Source organism: Mixophyes fleayi, chromosome 1, assembly GCF_038048845.1.
Source record: "Mixophyes fleayi isolate aMixFle1 chromosome 1, aMixFle1.hap1, whole genome shotgun sequence".
In the NCBI taxonomy this organism is placed as follows: Eukaryota; Metazoa; Chordata; class Amphibia; order Anura; family Limnodynastidae; genus Mixophyes; species Mixophyes fleayi.
In genome coordinates, this window is record NC_134402.1 from 411,376,659 (window position 1) to 411,395,313 (window position 18,655).

Sequence of the window (18,655 nt, forward strand, 5' to 3'; positions counted from 1 at the left end):
CGCAGCCAGAGAGACCCGAGCCTCATAACTGTACCTTGTTGAAGAAAGGTGCCTTTTGTATTTCCAGCTTTCGTGTGAAAGAGGGGTCCTGGAAAATGACTGTTACTTGAACATATTGAATGCTAAGTATTTGATTTACTTTTTCTTTTATGTTTTGTTTATCGGAAAAATAAAGGTAAAAGTCACAATAAATCTTGCATCCATGAGTCATTAACTCTTCCGCACTGCTATTTGAGTTACTTTTAAGATCGCAAGCATTTTCAAGAGCAAGTAGGAAGCAGAAGGTAGGAAGTAGGAAGCAGAAGGTAAGCCTAGGGAGCAGAATGCCAATTACCTCTCAGAATATTACCAAACCAACAGCCGCTACATTAAGCTTTACTTAATTGGTAAATCAGTTTCCACAGTCCACTGTAGGAGTGGTCAGCCAGTCCACAAACACCACCATCCTGAATATGACAGGAGCCGTGGTTGACCCGGTATTTATATTCACATGAAAATGGTATAGCAATTATCTTTTTACCACACTTGCAGAGAAACTAAGTGAGAATATATGACACTGGCTTTCGAATTGTTTCATCTCTTCTCACTATCTGACATCTAACCTAGCGGTAGAAATAGGCTGGATGAAGCCAGTTCTATCCAGCCCATTTCAATCTTAGTTACATTTGATTTCTTTGATGCATTTATGCTCTGACATCAGTAACTTGTCACAAAGGAGCTATTCATCTATCTTTACAGCACATTTATGACCTTTAAGTGACAAGTAGGATCAGGCATTTGCATATTGATAGCTGTATGTATATGCTGCCTCTGGCTGATGCCTAATGCGTCATATCAATGGTATTTTACAAAAGTCTTTCATTTTACCTTTTCATTCAGTTCTCAGGTTCTCCTCAGCAGTTCTCTAGCATCTGCAGTATGTTGCTATTGAAAGCAATGGCTGATATTATAATTATGATTTTTCTGAGTTTAAATTAAATATTGGCTATGAAATATTATTATTTTAAATAACTTCTGTACTTCTTCTTGGTGTTCTTCTATTAAGTAAGGAATCCTGATTGGCTTCATAGTGCAGTGAAATGTGATTACCCTTACTGTAAAGGCCTTATCAGTTGGGTATTTCCCTTCCTTTTATAACATTGTAAGTAAGTGTTGTGACTCAGCATATAACTTGCGCTCTGCAGTTTTAAATAGTGCTTTGTGTGTGCACTGGACTTTAATGCGACTGGACACCATAAACCGTCTCATTTAGACACCAAACCACCAGCTCTTAAACCCTACATCAAATAGCTGTATCATTTTTGTTCAGTTATTTAAAATAGAAAACAACTTTTTTAAAAACAATGATATCACATCCCACTTTATAGGATGGACCACTAAATGTAAAATACAAACTGATTTATTTTAAAGTGATACCATCATTAATAAATACTTAAGTAAAAAATATATGGCATAGTGTTTTAATTTGCTGTGCAGCTGAGTGTAAGTATTTGTTCCCTGTTATCAGCCATTTCAGAAAAAGGAGGTTAACTGCTGTGTCCTTCTTTGAGATTACTGGTAGTCAGGGCCGGATTAAGACAATGTAGGACCCTGGGCTAAAGGTACTGTGTGAGGCCTCCAGTAATTTCTAAAGATCCCTTCCCCCCTGCATGTAATCCATCTCCCCACCCGCAGTCAGGACCCCCCCCCCTCTCAGCCCCAATGTATCACCTCCACTCCCCCCCCCCTCCCGCAGCACTTACCTGGCCCTCTACTCTTCACTGCAGTCTGCAGGCTCTGGATCGCACCTCTTCTTTCTTCTTCCCCTGCTGTCAGTGCGGACGCGGTGGGCAATGTGCTGCTTATAATACTCTCAGGATACTATAATAGTCTCATGAGCAGGCCCGGCGCTCCCATTAGGCAAGGTTAGGCACTTAACGGCCGCCGCACAGCATTCAGATACACGGGGGAGGGGGGAAGAGGCTATTTTGTCACCACCGCCGCCTCTCTGCTCCGTCTCCTCCCCTCCACTTTCTAGTGTCAGTGAGTGGAGGGGAGGAGACGGAGCAGAGAGGCGGCGGTGGTGAGACAAGGTAAGGAGAGGAGGGAGGAGGGCGGCGATTTTTGCGGGGGGGGCGGCGATTTTTGCGGGGGGGGGGGGGCGCCGCTTTTTTAAAAATGCCTAGGGCGCCGTGGACCCTAGCACCGGCCCTGCTCATGAGACTTTCTCACTAAGCAGCACACTGTGCACCGTGCCTGCCCTGACAGCAGGGCAGCTAGCAGTATCAGATTTGCTGTTAACTGCACCTGCCTAATTTTAATAAATGGAAGGCAATGGCAGAGACAGGAGGGGGGGGGCTGCCCCCTGACCCGATTGCCGGCAGTATTAAGTAAAAATCTTTGTAACTGCCCCCCAGCTCCCCAAGGCCCCTGGGCTATAACCCAGAAAGCCCATTATGTTAATCCGCCTCTGCTGGTGGGGTATCTTCTTAAGACAAGATGAAGGTTGAAAACTAAGGGTGTAAGTATTTGTTCCCTGTTATCAGCCATTTCAGAAAAAAGAGGTTAACTACTGTGTCCTTCATTGAGATTATTCATTATTCTTCATTCAGGAAACTAAGGGTCTAGCCGGCTGGTTACCACTTCTCATCTAAACTGTGGTTTACATTTCTTAGATTCTGTTGTTTTAACCATATATGTATGTATTTTATGTCTATTGTAGTCTATACATTGGCAGTAGGAGTCCCATCCTGCTTCATCAGATGTTCCGGAGCAACACATCCCAGGGTGCCTGTAAGTGAACTGTAGCCTGGGTAGGCCCACACACAGCCCCAGGTAAGTGGAACTCCAATCCCAGGTGGGGCTGTGGGATAAGGGAATGGCTATCTAAAGTCACACAACCGTGGGAAAGAGGGAGGTTTTTATAAGAAACAGATGCAGGAAGATGCAGGGTGTTCCCTCTTCAGGGCAGGGCTGACTAGGAGTCATTGCTATTGTCAGGCTGGGTGAGGATTGTGCCTGTGTAGACATCAAAACCTCTGCAGACTGCTTTCATTGTGCACCTACAAAAAGCAGAAGGACATTGAACTCAGTCTCTATGACATGGGTAAAGGAGTGAAGACCGTTGCTCAGCAACTTGAATTTTGTACTGAAGTGTCTGAGACAAAGATGCTGGTGAGGTATAGTAGTATGTAGTTTTCAGTGTAGTGAGCTCTCTGGTATTGTCACACATCTGCGTTTATTTTGTGTACTGTATGTTTTATAAAATATAAATCATCATCATCATCATCATCATCTATTTATTTATATAGCTCCACTAATTCCGCAGCACTTCACAGAGAACTCATTCACATCAGTCCCTGCCCCATTGGAGCTTACAATCTAAAACCCCTAACATACACACTTACAGACCAAGAGAGACTAAGGCCAATTTAATAGGAGCCAATTAACATATCAGTATGTTTTTGGAGTGTGGGAGGAAACCGGAGCCCCCGGAGGAAACCCACACAAATGTAGAACTGTTTGTATTCATGTTTTAACAGACATCTATTACCAGTTTTGCACATATTTATAGCAGCTACATTGAAGATATATATTTATAAATATTTATATAGTTACTGTTTTTGCTTCTTACACAGATAAAAATGAAACATGTACTATATAATACTACAGAGATAGAAATAAACTATTTAATATGTTTTTTTCAATACAGGTCCATTTAGTTCAACTTTTCATGAATCCTAATTAATGGTATGAGGCCTAGGAAAGACATCCAAGTCATTTTTAAATTCCCCAAAAAATTATGTCATGCATTAACAATAACACACATATCAACATTAAGTATTGCAAAATCAGGGCAAAATAAGAACTGTCCAATTCCCCCAAATCTGCCTCAGTCAGCCACTTGTTTTTTATGTCTAACTGGACATTATGGCCAGAGATTTGAGGGGGGCAGAGGCTGCGGAGAGGGAGATGGAGCTGGAGGGGACAGAGGAAGGTGAGGAAGGGTTAGAGGAGACAGGACAGGGCAGGAAGACGAAGTCAGGGATGAATGTGAGATTTTCTCATGATGAGAATTGTGTGCTGGTGCACAATATTGTTCCCTGCTATGAAATAATTTTAGGGATCCTTGCACCTCTTCTTATTTTCTGAGTCCTGAAAAATATTGCACTATTTACAGTCTGTTACACTTCTGTTACATGTACCCTGCACACATCAGAAATTGAGTGTGTACATTGTGGGGGATGCAAAATTTATCTATACTTGAACTTCTGTACCACAATAAATGTTGTTTAAGTTAAACACCAAAAAGCTGCCTGTCCTGCCTGTAAAACAGTATTATACTGATGGTTAAGAAGTTATCACTATTGGTACTTACGCATTGCCACCTGTCTGACACTTAACACTGATTATTAAAAGTTGCACATGAGCAGAACTCACTACCCTTTGCTCAGAAAAAGCAAAGAAATATGGGTTATTTTTACACATTACACCATTTTAATTAAACCCAAAAACACAACTTTGCAAAATTAAAAAAAATTTTAAAAAAATAATATGTTCACACTGGCAAAATAGCTCAAACAGCAGCTGTTTGAGCAATCTCGCCACTCACAAGCAGCTCTTTTATTTTGGTCAATTGAATGGCGTTTCTCTGGTGGTTTGACAAACCACTCAATAGTAAACCCTGCTGTATGTATGTTCAACATTGTTCAAATCGTCATGGCCATTTCTAATGTGGTGGCTTTGGAAAAAGTCATTTCTGGCCGTTTGGACGGCGGTTTTACTGTTAGTAAATCCGGCGGCAAACTAGCCGGAAATCGGCAGTTTTACCAACACGCCTGTTAGTAAATCTAGCCCCATGTCTGTAAGAAATAGTGGTCCATTAATGACTAAAATGAATCACGTTTGTGGATGCATCTAGATCAGGTGGCAGCACGGTGGCTAAGTGGTTAGCACTACTGCTTTACAGCACTGGAGTCATGAGTTCAATTCCCGACCATGTCCTTATCTGTGTGGAGTTTGTATGCTCATCTTTGAGTGCAAAGGACCTTTACTACAGCCACGATTTCAGGGGTAGAAAGGAGCAGGAAAGGGGCTTATGCACGCATGCCCATCTTAACAACAATATGGGCCCCTGGGCAAAGCATTGCACTTGGGCCCTTAACTACACAACCACTCACAGGAATAAAAATGTCAATTATCAATAAAATTAAGTTTATATATATTGGTACCTGCAACAAAAATCAGTGTTTAAACATCAAAAAACATGCTGTACAGCTGTGCCTTGATGCATGGGTGAATAGATTTTTTCCTATTGGGCCAGGCTCATGGGGCCCCTATGCTCGTGGGGCCCCCAGGCAAATGCCCAGTGTGCCCAGGGGCAAAGACAGCCCTGTATGCGCGTAGTCAATGTACAGTAAGGGTGCCAAACTCGAGCGCACGCAGCAGCATCCGAATCAAGCTTTGGGCATCTCTAAGGCACGTGATTTTCACTCGTATCACTTGCACCAGCTACAGGTCTGGTGTAAGTGCCAATCACTAGGGATGATGGCTGTGTATGTATGCTATAACATGTGTTTGCAATCAGGAGCGACTGTAAACATGTATTTTATGTACACTAGACATTCATAACATTCTAATAAATGCATTTTATGGGGGAGGGGGGAATGAAAAACAAACTTTTTTTGTTTTTTTATTAATGACTATATTGTTAACAGATGACACTAATTGAATACTTTTTTTTTTCTGTGCATTCTTTTGTGACTTTATATTGCACATATGCATTGGACGTACCCTGCAGTGTCTTGTCTGTTAGAGCAGAGCGGATTTAGACCTGTATTCATCAACACACGTTTCTTCAGATCCGTTCCGTGTTGAATATGGACATACGCATGTTCATTTGTTAATGAATCAGGCCCCCTGGCTGCAATTTACTTAAGCTATATGGGGATACTTACAGTAAAATGAAAGCGCTGAGTACTAGCTAGCTGGAACAAATCAATGCAATGTCACTATAGTACTATAGAATATTAATGCATAAATGTTAGTGCGAATAGACCACCTTCCTACAAAGTAACATTTTCAAAATAGATTTGGGCAAAAAACACAAAGTCATAACAATCATTTACAGAAACATCACTAAATAAAAGTACAGAGATAAAAAGAAATGTAAAGGTATTTGTATGGTACACGTCCGCATAATGGTCAAGTATTCACTTTGAATTATCTAGAGGGGTTTTTAAAACTATTCAGCTTAGTCAGTCGATCAGGGGATTTCCATAGGATTTGCTCATACTGATCTCTATCATTATTATCACAGTGAGGAAAAATGATGCATTTGCACTGGCCCAGCCAAATGAGGCTGGGCCAGTGCAAATACCAGAAGATGGCATTCTTAAACAAATATTCTTATTTTACATTTATTGAAGGTGTTTTCCAGTTTTACAGACATTACAACATACATTACAAAGAATAAAAAAAGAATATTTCAGGAATAATAAGAATAATAACCCAAAAACAGGCAACTAATGATATGTAATTGAAAACATCAGTTACTGGTACCTTGATCCCTTATATTTAATCCAAAAGGAGCCACAGATAGTAGAGGCTGATGCAGAGTGAGTTCTTACCTGTAATCTCGCTGCGCATGCCCAGAAAGTGTGTGCACGTATAGGCGTCCTTGTAGAGTTGTGTGACATGCCGGAAGACTCCTGAATTTCCGGACTCCTGGGACAGCAGGTAAACCTCCCGGTTCCCATTAGGTTAAGCTTTAAGAAGGAACAGTGCTAGCTCTGGGAATGCCATAGGTGGTGCCCCACCCCCTCAGAAGCCACGCCCCTCTTCATATTACCCTAGCAGGCGGGAGATGGGGAGACATCCTCTGTTCCTCAGAGTAGGATTGTGGCCCCTGGCTGTGACATAACAGCTAAATGCCACATTCCCAGCCAATCACAGCTTCACATGTAGGAAATTGCCAGCTGCTCCTCCTCCATGTTAGCAGCCTCATGGTAGTCCCTAGGTTTGTCTAATGGTAGCGCCTGTCCTTGCTTTGTCTTTTACTTCCAGAACAAAGGAAGTAGTGTGTAATATAATACTGGTTTTATAATGGTGATTATCTTTTAGTTATGTTTTGACTGGAGTCTGTCCTGCTACCACAGCAAGAATGTTTCCCATAAGATTACATTAAGCTTGCAATCTAACTCAAGGCGAGTTTATCTGCAGTGTTTGCCTGAGATGTCGCACCTAAGTGCTCTTGGCACAATCACAAGGTCAAAGCTCAAACTCTCATTTTGCCAATTTGTTTATCAACTTAACCTGTCTTAAACGTACTTCTGAAATTTAATCTATCTACATTTTAATTATTATTATTATTATTACTACTGTAATAAGTCCAACTTGCCAGTATCGGATTTTAAAATGTCATTCAAACCACCAAGTTCAAGTAGGTGAAGCAAACTGAATAATGAATATTAACTGAACCTGGATGTTTAGCACGGCTGATAACTGAGCACATTAATAAGTTACCCCACATTTACAGGTTTCATCATTTCAAACAACTTTTCAACCTAATTGTCCCCATGTTATTTAGCCCAAAGACAAAACAATAAACATGAACCTCTTCACTGCTGAGGCTTTTCTCATCCCTGTGATGAGCCTTTTTTGCCACTTTTTTGGGCTGATTACATTCCAACATCATTATCGGTATTTTTTTTTTATGCTGTACCCACACAAATTATACCTAGTTTGCTTATTTCTCCTGACACAGCAAATAAAATCTAACCAAAATGGCCAAAAAAGTATTTATTTATTTAAATTTACATTGCAAGTAAAAAAAAACAGAAAATTTGTTTGTATTTAGCTAAACTCCACCAAGAAATACTGGTTCTTGCTTTGGTATTGTTAAGTGCGTATTGTCGCTAACCAATAACGATTGTCGAACCTCGATTTATGTTTCCAACGCACAAAGATTTATTCGCAATAAGTAGAATAATATGCTCAAGCGAAGTAATAATAAATACAGCCGTCACTTATCGCAGGCGCTCTGGATCCAGTGCAGTCATTCAATCCTGAAGTCTGGGGACAAGATGTCTGAACACTGGATGTGAAGCGTATAAAAATAGTCAGGTTCTGGGCGCTTGTAAAGGAAAGATATATCAATTTAATATGGATAGGTCCACAATACGCTCCGGCCGGAACGAGACAGCTTAGATGTGTTAAACAATTAACATGCATCAATTGACACTGCCGAAAACAATGATAATGGTAAAAAACACTATAAACTCAGTGTGATTGAAAATATGGTTAGAGTGCACTTGCAAGCTACTAAAATATGAAATGACAATTGATATGAACCGCAAAAAGGGAATGTAAGGAAATATAATGTCCAGAGTTGTAAAATAAAAATGTTGGTGATGATGAAAAATGCAAGCAAAAATGAAATTGGTAGCCGTTACTCACATGAAGCAGGGATGTCTGGCTGTCTATAATGCAGACAGGCACTTAGTAGCGGTCCCAGAGTCTGTGCTGATGAGGTTAGATATAACGTTGATTTCAATGATAAAAAGCACCCAGCAGAATGCCAATTTTTAAAACAAGAATGAGGAAGAAAGTTCTTCTAGTTCCTAAAGGGAAATCCTCTCCTTGTTGAAAGAAAAAATGATCCCGCTCAAATAGCGTGTGCACGCTGCGGGATATCTTCGTGTTGAGATTAAATGTATGGATATCAAAATGCCTCCAATAATGGACAGGTACCCAGCAGAATATAGGTGGTGATGATCCAAATGTAGTCCTCCTAATCCCCAACGTAGTCTCTCTCTTTCTCATAAAGTTGAGGCTAAACAGGGGAAGCGGTAGTGCCGCTACGGATGAGCGCATACACGCTACAGGCTGGTCTCCGATGTGGATGTCTGTATATGGTAATGTAAGATGCTAGCATGCTAGTAAGTTGAATAAAACTGAGTTGAGGGACAGTCTCCAACGCGTTTCGCCCGGTGGCAATGGCCAGTGGGCTTCCTCAGGGATAGTAATGTCCAACTGGTCTTCCTAGCCAGTTTTTAAAGAGATCCGGATGTGCCAATCAGCCAAGAGGCAATGGAGTAATTAAGTAATTAGTGAATAAATCTGAGTACTGGTGATTGCACAACAATCCAACAGGCATGATGGAAAAAAACAAAAGAAAACGATAGTGCACTAGTTGCAAAACAAAAAAGAGCATGTTTGAACATATATAGAAAAATATATATAAATAGATCTGGTTGCATAAATATTAATTGGTGATGTACATGGTATATATATGAAATGAACAAAAATAAATAAAAAAAAAAATAAAAAAATAATAAAAAAAAAATATATATATATATATATAAAAATAATAATAATAATAATAAAAAAAATGATAATAAAAATAAATAAATAAAATAAATAAAAAAATAAATAAAAAAATAAAAAAATATAAGTATAAAAATAAAAATAAAGTGGGAATATGGTATAGCTGGCATATTTTATTATCATATTTATATTTATATTTATTTATTTTATTTTATTTTATTTTATTTATTTATTTTTATTATAATTTTTTTATTATTATTATTATTTTTATTATTATTATTTTTATATATATATTTATTTTTTTATTATTATTATTTTTATTATTATTATTTTTATATATATATTTATTTTTTTTATTTATTTATTTATTTATTTTTTTATATTTTTATTTTTTAATTTTTATTTTTATTTTTATTTTTATTTTTTATTTTATTTATTTTTTTATTTTATTTTTAATATTATTTTATTATATTATTTTATTTATTTATTTTTATTTATTTTATTTTTTTATTTTATTTTTTTTTATATATTTTTTTTATATATTTTTTATTTTTTTATTTATTTATTTTTTATTTATTTTATCCCTCTTTTTCAACCATACTGGATGTGAAGCTGCTGCTTATATACACAATGAAATACAGTAATACAATGAAGATGGTATAGCTTGCATCTATTGGTCCAGGTCTCAGGAAGGTCCAAGGGGTTGTCAATCATTGGCTAGTTCATCCTAAGGAATCCAAAGGAGGGGGTCACCTCTCCAGGGGGTATGCTCGGCTCTTCCTGCCAAGATTCCTTAGTCTTAAGTAGTTCATAATTCCCTATCATTCATAACTTGTGTATGCACTCTGCGATTCCCTCGCAGAGTCTACCAAACAGTAGGATATGTAACGAGGTTCATTATGATACCACTCATCATGATGTGATTCCTTCAACCTGTTCCGTGTATTTCACTAATATGCATGTAACTCTGATATAACATATTAATACTACTATATTTCGACATAACTGACTATGTGTTGCAACTACCATTAATGTGTACTATTTTATAAGTATGCGTGTTTGTGCGAATGTATGGAAAAAGACCAATTACTGTTGCTGCCACGTGTAGTGGATGCGTACGCCCTTTCACGCCGTAGCGTGCCCATGTACGTCGTAGCGTACCGTACACATCTTTTCAGACAAAGACAACCAAGTTTGCTCGACTTTAATTGAAATTACTTTATCCAATTTGCTGACTTCGACAGCTCCACCCTTTGATAGTGTACTAAACTATCACCCAATCACCGTTTCAAGTTCAGGATTATACAATACTTCTTCACAGACCATGATCTCGGTATCTGGTACCACCCTTTCAGTCTCTTTCTCAGTGTTACTCCTATGAGACCATTTTCCACACTTCAACACAGTAGGAACACATTTGACAACTAAACCAATTGCTAAGATGACACCCAGTATAAGGAGAAGGAGCTTACCTACACTAGCAACCATTTCCTGTACCCACTCCCCCAGACCGGAGAACCATTTCACAGGGTTCAACCACGAGAACCAACTCGCCACCTTTTCCCCGACCTCATATAACGAAGAATTGTGACTCTTTCAAAATTCCCATTTCAGCTGCAAAATTTCGTCCATCTTCCGGTCTATAACCTCTTTAGGGTCATCCGTATTATTAGTAATGTACGTGCAACATTTGACACCGAACTGGGTGGCCAGTGTCACACAGTTCCCACCAGTAATAGAGGTGAGATAATTTAGTACCAGTCTATGTTGCACCAACTCCTTCTTGTACACTTGTAGCTCCCTTCCAGTATACCTGAAAGTGTCATCATACATCTCGGTGATATTATCTATTAATTTAGCTAGGTCTTGGATATATTTAAAGTTTAATGTTCCCCGAGCGGTCCTGGTGAGGTCTAGAGCAACCATAACTTGAAAACCAGCAGTTTCACTAATCAATTTTGTAGCTATGGGTTCCGCACCAGGAATCATATTTCTCTTGCCACAGTGTTCATACTGTGTGTGTATGTATGGTGGTGATGTAGTCTTGTGAACACCAACCATTTCTTCATGAGTAATAGTCATGATTTCAGGAACCAGTTTAGCTAAGAAACACAAGCCCTTGGAACTCGGAGTCACCCAGGAATAAGCTTTCCTTCCACAAATAAAATACACATCATCAGAGAGAACATAAGGAACAGTATGCCCATGAATTATATCACACAGAGTTTTGATAAAACTACCTATGCCTAGTGTCTCCATTTGCTCTAGACACGTGTCGGCATTAATGATATTTTTACATTTATCTGTAGAGACTTTTTCAATGGATACCTTCTTATGTTTGGTTATACGCCCTAATTTGTGACTTCCATCAACATTCCTGCTTATTAGTGACCTTGTGAGTCTCCCTCTAAAATGAGTGTGGCGAGCCATTGTCTGATCTGATAGGTCAGCCTCCCAATTCTCCAGGCGCTTTGCATGAGATATATTTAGGCACAGCAAAGATCTGCCTATGGAGTATTGTCGAAGCGTCAGACTAGGGGACCTAGTGTTATTGTACCTCCCGTCTATGGGCCTCCCACCCCTCAATTCGAGTACTTCAGATATGTTTAGAGGGAATGGTACTAGTCCTATATTATGCTGCCCTTGCGGCACGTGAGAGCACACCCAACACTCGGTTTGGTTTAGCACGTTACCCACCAGGGAGTGATAATCCTCCAAAAGCTGCCCGCCTATATTCAGAGTACTGGGGGACTGGCATCGTTGGATGCATCTCTCTTCAACTAGGGAGTCGCACAACTTGCAGATACAATACTCATCAGACAATAGCCCCTCACACTGCCTCCGAGTTCCTGAGCTAGCAGACCATTTCATAACCCCCGGACCAAGTTTGATAATGGGCTGCTCTGAGTATCCTAATAACTTTTCTTCTGCCTCCATCTCATCCGTATCACTCCCAGAACCTTCCTCCGTCCTCCATCCTCCTTCACAAAAATAGAATGTCCTAGAAAGAGTAAAAACAAGGAAAATCCTGGAACAAAAGAAAAACAAAAACCGCCACTCCATCGCTGGAAAGATAGTTCTGAGGTAACGTCTCTGGTTCAGGTGTCTCGACTGCAGGCTTTAGGTCTCCCGGAACAGGCTCACAAGTGACAGCTCTATGTCGTCGGTCTTAGTTTTATCTTGCACTTTCTCCGGATTATGGACTCTCCTGCAGTGGGTGGAATGGACCTAAGTGTCTCTCTCTGCAACCTTCAGTGATGTAGTACTGGTCAGCAGCACTTGGTACGGGCCTTCCCAACGGTCTGTTAAACAACCTAAACGTAAGAAATTGCGGATCATAACATAGTCTCCAGGTTCAACATCATGACAGTTCGTTTCTGGCATGCCAGGTGACAGCATTTTTAGTTTTTGTTGTTGTTGCTTTAGCTGTCTACTCATTCTTATAAGATATTGTACAGTCACTTCATTATTACACTTCAAGTCGTCTTGTGGACTCACGATCAAATGAGGTTGTCGTCCGAACAGTATCTCAAAGGGGGACAGATTAAGAGGAGGTCTAGGAGTGGTTCGAATGCTATGGAGGACCAATGGCGGAGCCCCAGGCCATGCCAACCCAGTTTCAGCCATTAACTTATCAAGCTTGTTCTTTATAGTACCATTTACTCTCTCCACCTTACCACTGGCTTGTGGTCGGTAAGGGGTGTGAAGTCTGCTACTGATTCCCATGAGTTTACACATATTTTGGAAGATATCACCAGTAAAATGGGTACCCCTATCACTTTCAATGATTCTAGGGATACCGAACCTACACACAAAGTCTTGTACAATTTTCTTTGCAGTGAACACAGCAGTATTAGTGGCTGCCGGATATGCTTCTACCCAACCGGAAAACACATCAATACACACTAACACATACTTTAGATTCCTGCACGGTGGTAATTGGATATAGTCAATTTGTATTACCTGAAAAGGTCCGTCTGTAGGAGGGATGTGGGATGGCTCAGTTGGAATAGTTTTCCCAACATTTTTCCTCAAACAAGTAAGACATAACATTGCTTTCTTACCAGCCTGAGAGGAAAATCCGGGAGCACACCAGTATGCTCTCACCAGTTTGCACATACCTTCTTTACCCAGGTGAGTCAGACCGTGTGCTGCTTCAGCCAGGCTTGGATAGTATGTTCGGGGAGCTACAGGCTTACCTTGTCCATCCCTCCAGAGTCCTGAGGACTCTTGGCCACATCCCTTCGCCTTCCAGACCGCCTTTTCCTGCAGGGAACACAAATCTTGCATTTCAATTAATTTTTGCATGTCTTATGTCTGAAAAACCATCATAGTCTCGGTCGATACAGTCATAGGTTGTCCTGCTGCCCATTTAGCAGCTTCGTCTGCCCTGTTGTTGCCCAATGACACTGGGTCTTCTTCAAAGGTATGGGCTTTGCACTTTATGACGGCTACTGTTCTGGGTAACTGTATCGCTGTCAGAAGTCCTTTTATGTGTTGTGAGTGTGCCACTGGCGTACCTGCTGCTGTCGTAAAGTTTCTAAGACGCCAAAGGGCCCCAAAATCATGCACTACCCCAAAGGCGTACCTAGAGTCAGTATATATATTGGCTGAGTTACCCTCTGCCAATTCACACGCTCTCCTTAGTGCTACTAGTTCCGCCACCTGGGCTGAGTGAGGTGGATCAAGGGGTTCAGCTTCTACCACATCCTGATCGTCTACAACAGCGTAACCAGTACATAGCTCTCCCGTCTCTGTCTGTCTATGACAACTTCCGTCTGTATAAAATGTAAAATCTACATTTTCTAAGGGGGTGTCACGTATGTCGGGCCTTGCAGTAAAGGTCTGATTCAGGTGTTCCATACAGTCATGCGTGTCAGTATTCTTGCCTAACTCATCATCAACCAGGGTCTCCTCACCTCCCACCCTTTGTGTCTCTAGAGACACATACGGAAGGTATGTAGCTGGATTTAAGGTGCTACATCGTTTGATGGTGATGTTTGAGGGTGCCATCAGGGCTAGTTCCCACTTTGTGAATCTAGCTGAAGAAACATGTCTGGTTTGTGCTGAATTTAACAGAGCTGATACAGCATGGGGTATATAGTTGAATTATGTCCTAATACTACGTCCTCGCTCTTACTTACCAGAAGAGCCGTTGCTGCTACACTTCTGAGACATGTTGGGAGTGATCTTGCCACATTGTCTAGTTGTGCACTGTAGTATGATACCGGTCTGCTAGCGTCACCATGTTTCTGTGCGAGGACACCTGCTGCACAACCATCTGTTTCTGTACAAAATAGCTCAAAAGGCTTTTCATAATCAGGTATTCCCAATGCAGGTGCTCTAGTCAGACTATCTTTAAGATTAAAGAACGCTTGCTCTGACTCTTCTGTGTGTACAACACATTCTGGTTTTGAGGAAGAGACTAGCTCCTGCAATGGTAATGCCAGAATAGAAAAACCTGGGATCCAGGATCTACAGTATCCACACATCCCCAGGAAAGTACGAATCTGCTTCTGGCTCTGTGGCAGAGTCATGTGTTGTATGGCCTCAATCCTGTCTGTTGTCAGGTGTCTTAGCCCCTTAGTGAGGCAGTGTCCTAAGTATTTGACCTTAGTCTGACATGGCTGTAATTTATCCTTTGCCACCTTGTGCCCTGTTTGTGAAAGATGAAGCAACAGCAATTTAGTATCATGTAAACATGACATAAAAGAATCAGAGCACAACAACAAATCGTCCACATATTGAATTAGAACAGACCCATTGTGGGGTTGAAAGGATTGCAAACAGTCATGTAAGGCTTGGGAGAAAATACTGGGGCTGTCAATGAACCCCTGGGGTAGTCTGGTCCATGTGTATTGCACTCCCCTGTAGGAGAATGCAAAAAGGTATTGGCAGTCAGGGTGAAGAGGGACTGAGAAGAAAGCAGAACATAGATCAATGACAGTAAAATGACTGGCAGACGGTGGAATCTGCATGAGGATGACAGCTGGATTCGGCACTACGGGGAATTGGCTCTCAACAACTTTGTTAATTCCCCTTAAGTCCTGGACTAATCTATAGCCCCTCCCCCCATTCTTCTTCACAGGGAAAATGGGACTATTTGCTGTACTGGCTGTACGAATTAAAATCCCTTGTTGTAACAGCCTCTCAATAACAGGATATACCCCTAGTTCCACCTCCGGTTTTAATGGATACTGTGGGATTTTTGGAGCTATCCTACCACTTTTTAGATTGACCATGACAGGGGCTACGTTTGCCATCAGTCCAGTGTCCTGTCCATCTCTGGTCCATAGGGAACCTGGTATTTCCAGCAACATCCCCTTTACTTGAGATGGACTGTGTTCTATAGCAGTAGAGTGTAACATTAACCTTTGAGGGGTATCCAATATATCCTGTACCTCATGTGCGACCTTCTCGGGTATATCTAGGAACACACCTTCTGAAGTACAGTATATGACACATCCCATTTTACATAGCAAGTCTCTCCCTAGCAAGTTAGTAGGAGCCGCTGCAGCCAAGAGAAACGAATGCTTAGTATGCAGAGGCCCGATAGTAACTTCAGCGGGTTGTTAGAGGATAATGTAACACTTTTCCAGTTACCCCCATAGCTGGAATAGTTTTACTGGTCACCTGTAGATTGAAAGGAGAGGTTATCACAGATCTGGCCGCCCCTGTATCTACAAGAAAAGTTTGTTTCCTACCAGCTATGTCAACTATCATTTTTGGTTCTTCACTCTGACTCTCAGTTAACCTCACTGGCTGTAGACTACAGGTATGTCCTGACCCCTAGCGCTGACTATTGATTTCCCACGCAGCATTTGCTGCTGTAATATGTGCGGGTAGATGTGTGTCTTCCAGTCTAAGTGAATCCCTCCTTGGAGGATATCTATGTGACCCACCCCTCTGTGTATTGAGTCTTTCCTTTTTACAATCTCTCATGTAATGTCCTTCCTCTTTACAGTTGAAACACCTGATCACTTTAGGTTTCTTGTTATATGGGTTGTATGCTGGTGGTCGTGTATGCACCCCTTCTAGAGCCTGTATACTTACCGTCATTAACCTATCACTTTTCTCTTCCTTTTTTCTAAAAAGGTTTTTGTCATGCTCCACAGCAGACTCCCTAAGAGAATCTACCGTGACGCCTCTCCAATTAGGTAATGTGGTTTGTACTCTCGTCTTTAAATTTTCTCTAAGGCCATCCATCAATACTCCTACAGCTACCTCTCTGTGATGTGGGTCCTCACTTATGTTGGATATCCCAGTAAACCGTGTTATCGCTGCTATAGCTCTAGCAAAGTAATCTGAGGCAGTTTCACTATCCTTTTGTTTTATGGTGAAGATCTTACTCCAATTTACCACTACGGGAAAATAGATGGTTAAGTGTTTGACAATTTGTTCTATATTCTTTTGGTTAATCTCATCAGTCAAGGTGTCATCTTCTTCCAACAAACAATCTTTAATAAATTTCTGTAAGTCAATATGGGGAGGAAGACACGCCCTTAACACTACACGCCAATCCTTATTGGTTGGTTCGTGTGCATTTCCTAAGTCTTTAACAAATTTCTGACATTTAGCCAACTCCTTTCTAGGATCTGGGAATTCAGTCATAATGGAACGTAATTCTGATCTAGTCCAGGGACAATGCATTGTAACATTTCTTAAAGGAACTACACCATCCTTATCTGGTTTCCCATTGGGAACTGATATTGTGCGGACTGGGTACGCACCCTCTGGTACACTGACTTCAGGGGACACTACAGGATTTGCTGGTTCAAGATCTAGAACGCTTTCTCTCCTAGTGATCACGCTACTCTCACCTATCTCAGCCATTTTCTCATACTTGCGCTGAGCCTCTAGTACACTAACAGCATGGGCAATGGCCGAAATCACAGTGGGTTCATCTTCAGATACACTTGATTTAAACTGGCTTAAAACAGGATACAACTTAGCAATTTTTCTATTTTCAGTTTTAACAACGGCTGTACTTACCCCTCCCGCCACATAAGGTGGCGGGGGCGCGCTTGCGCTGAGTTCGCCACGCTTCTCAACGGTTACATCCGCCTTGCGCTCGCTTTTCGCCACGCCTACTTCCGCTGTGCATTCGCTGCTCTGCCACATGTTACCTTCCATTTGCCACAATTTTAAACAATCATTATGTCTATTTCTCTTTTTTGTTGACTTGATCAACCATACTTTATCTTTTACAGTATTTAGTACCTCTGCATTAAAACTTCCTATTGTTGGGAAAGGCCTATCACAATCTTTGGTCATCTTGACCCACGTGTCGCAATACGCAGTTGCGTATGCACCATATTTCTTACACATGAGAAATCTCGCTGAACCAATAGGCCCTTCCTTAGGCAGTACAATGGCCATCTCTAACGTATGCTTAGCACCCATGTTGAACAATATACCTTCTACCCGGAACACAGACACACCGCAATGCTCTGTTCCTTCCGGCTAACAATTCCAACTCTGTTGCTACAATCACAGCTAGAGATCTCTAATGCTCGGTGAACGTATTTCCTTTAGCAGCGTTCACTCGCTTTTCTCGCACCAGGCGAGGATCCCTAATACAGAAATATCACTGTGGGCCCCAAGGGCTATCAGCTCCTCGATACCCTGGCTCAACCACAAAAATCTGCTGAGTTTATTATCGCTGGTAGCGCAAGTTGATACAATCAACCTACCTTTCCAGTATAATTCCTCCTAGCTGCTTCACCAATTCGCACTAACGGTGCGGGTAGATCGCACTGCCTACCAATACTAATTATTAGCAAACCTTGCGATCTATTGGTAGCGCTTTGCGAAAACCCGGTTTTCGCATTCGGTATACCTGCCCTGTATACCGTCCTTCAGTTGGGCAATCCGCCTCGTCAGACAGCAACTGAGTACAATGAATAATAAACAGTGTATCTACGTTACAAAATCACACACTATACACCTTTTCTGCGCAGAAAATCAAAAGTTCCCAACAACAGTAATAATATCTCAGAGGTTTTCACAAGTAATTATACTATGCATGTATAATAACTATCAAAACGATTGTTTAACCACGTGGCAAATCTACCGGAAGTTCGCGTACGCACAGCAGGAAATACACATTCGTTAAGCAATGCAATACAGTTAAAACGCACAATGACAGAAAAAAGAAACAGTTTTCTCTTTTGTCCCTAGGTTCTAGTTAGCGTGCCCTAGACAATGCAAAACGGACATTCGGTTTCACAACACAGAGTAAAATTCAGGTTTTGAACACAATGCGTTCTTACCCATATATGACACGTCTCCACCCTTTGTTGCGGAACCGAAATCCGTTGGTCTTGCGTATCATCGGCAACGAAACCTC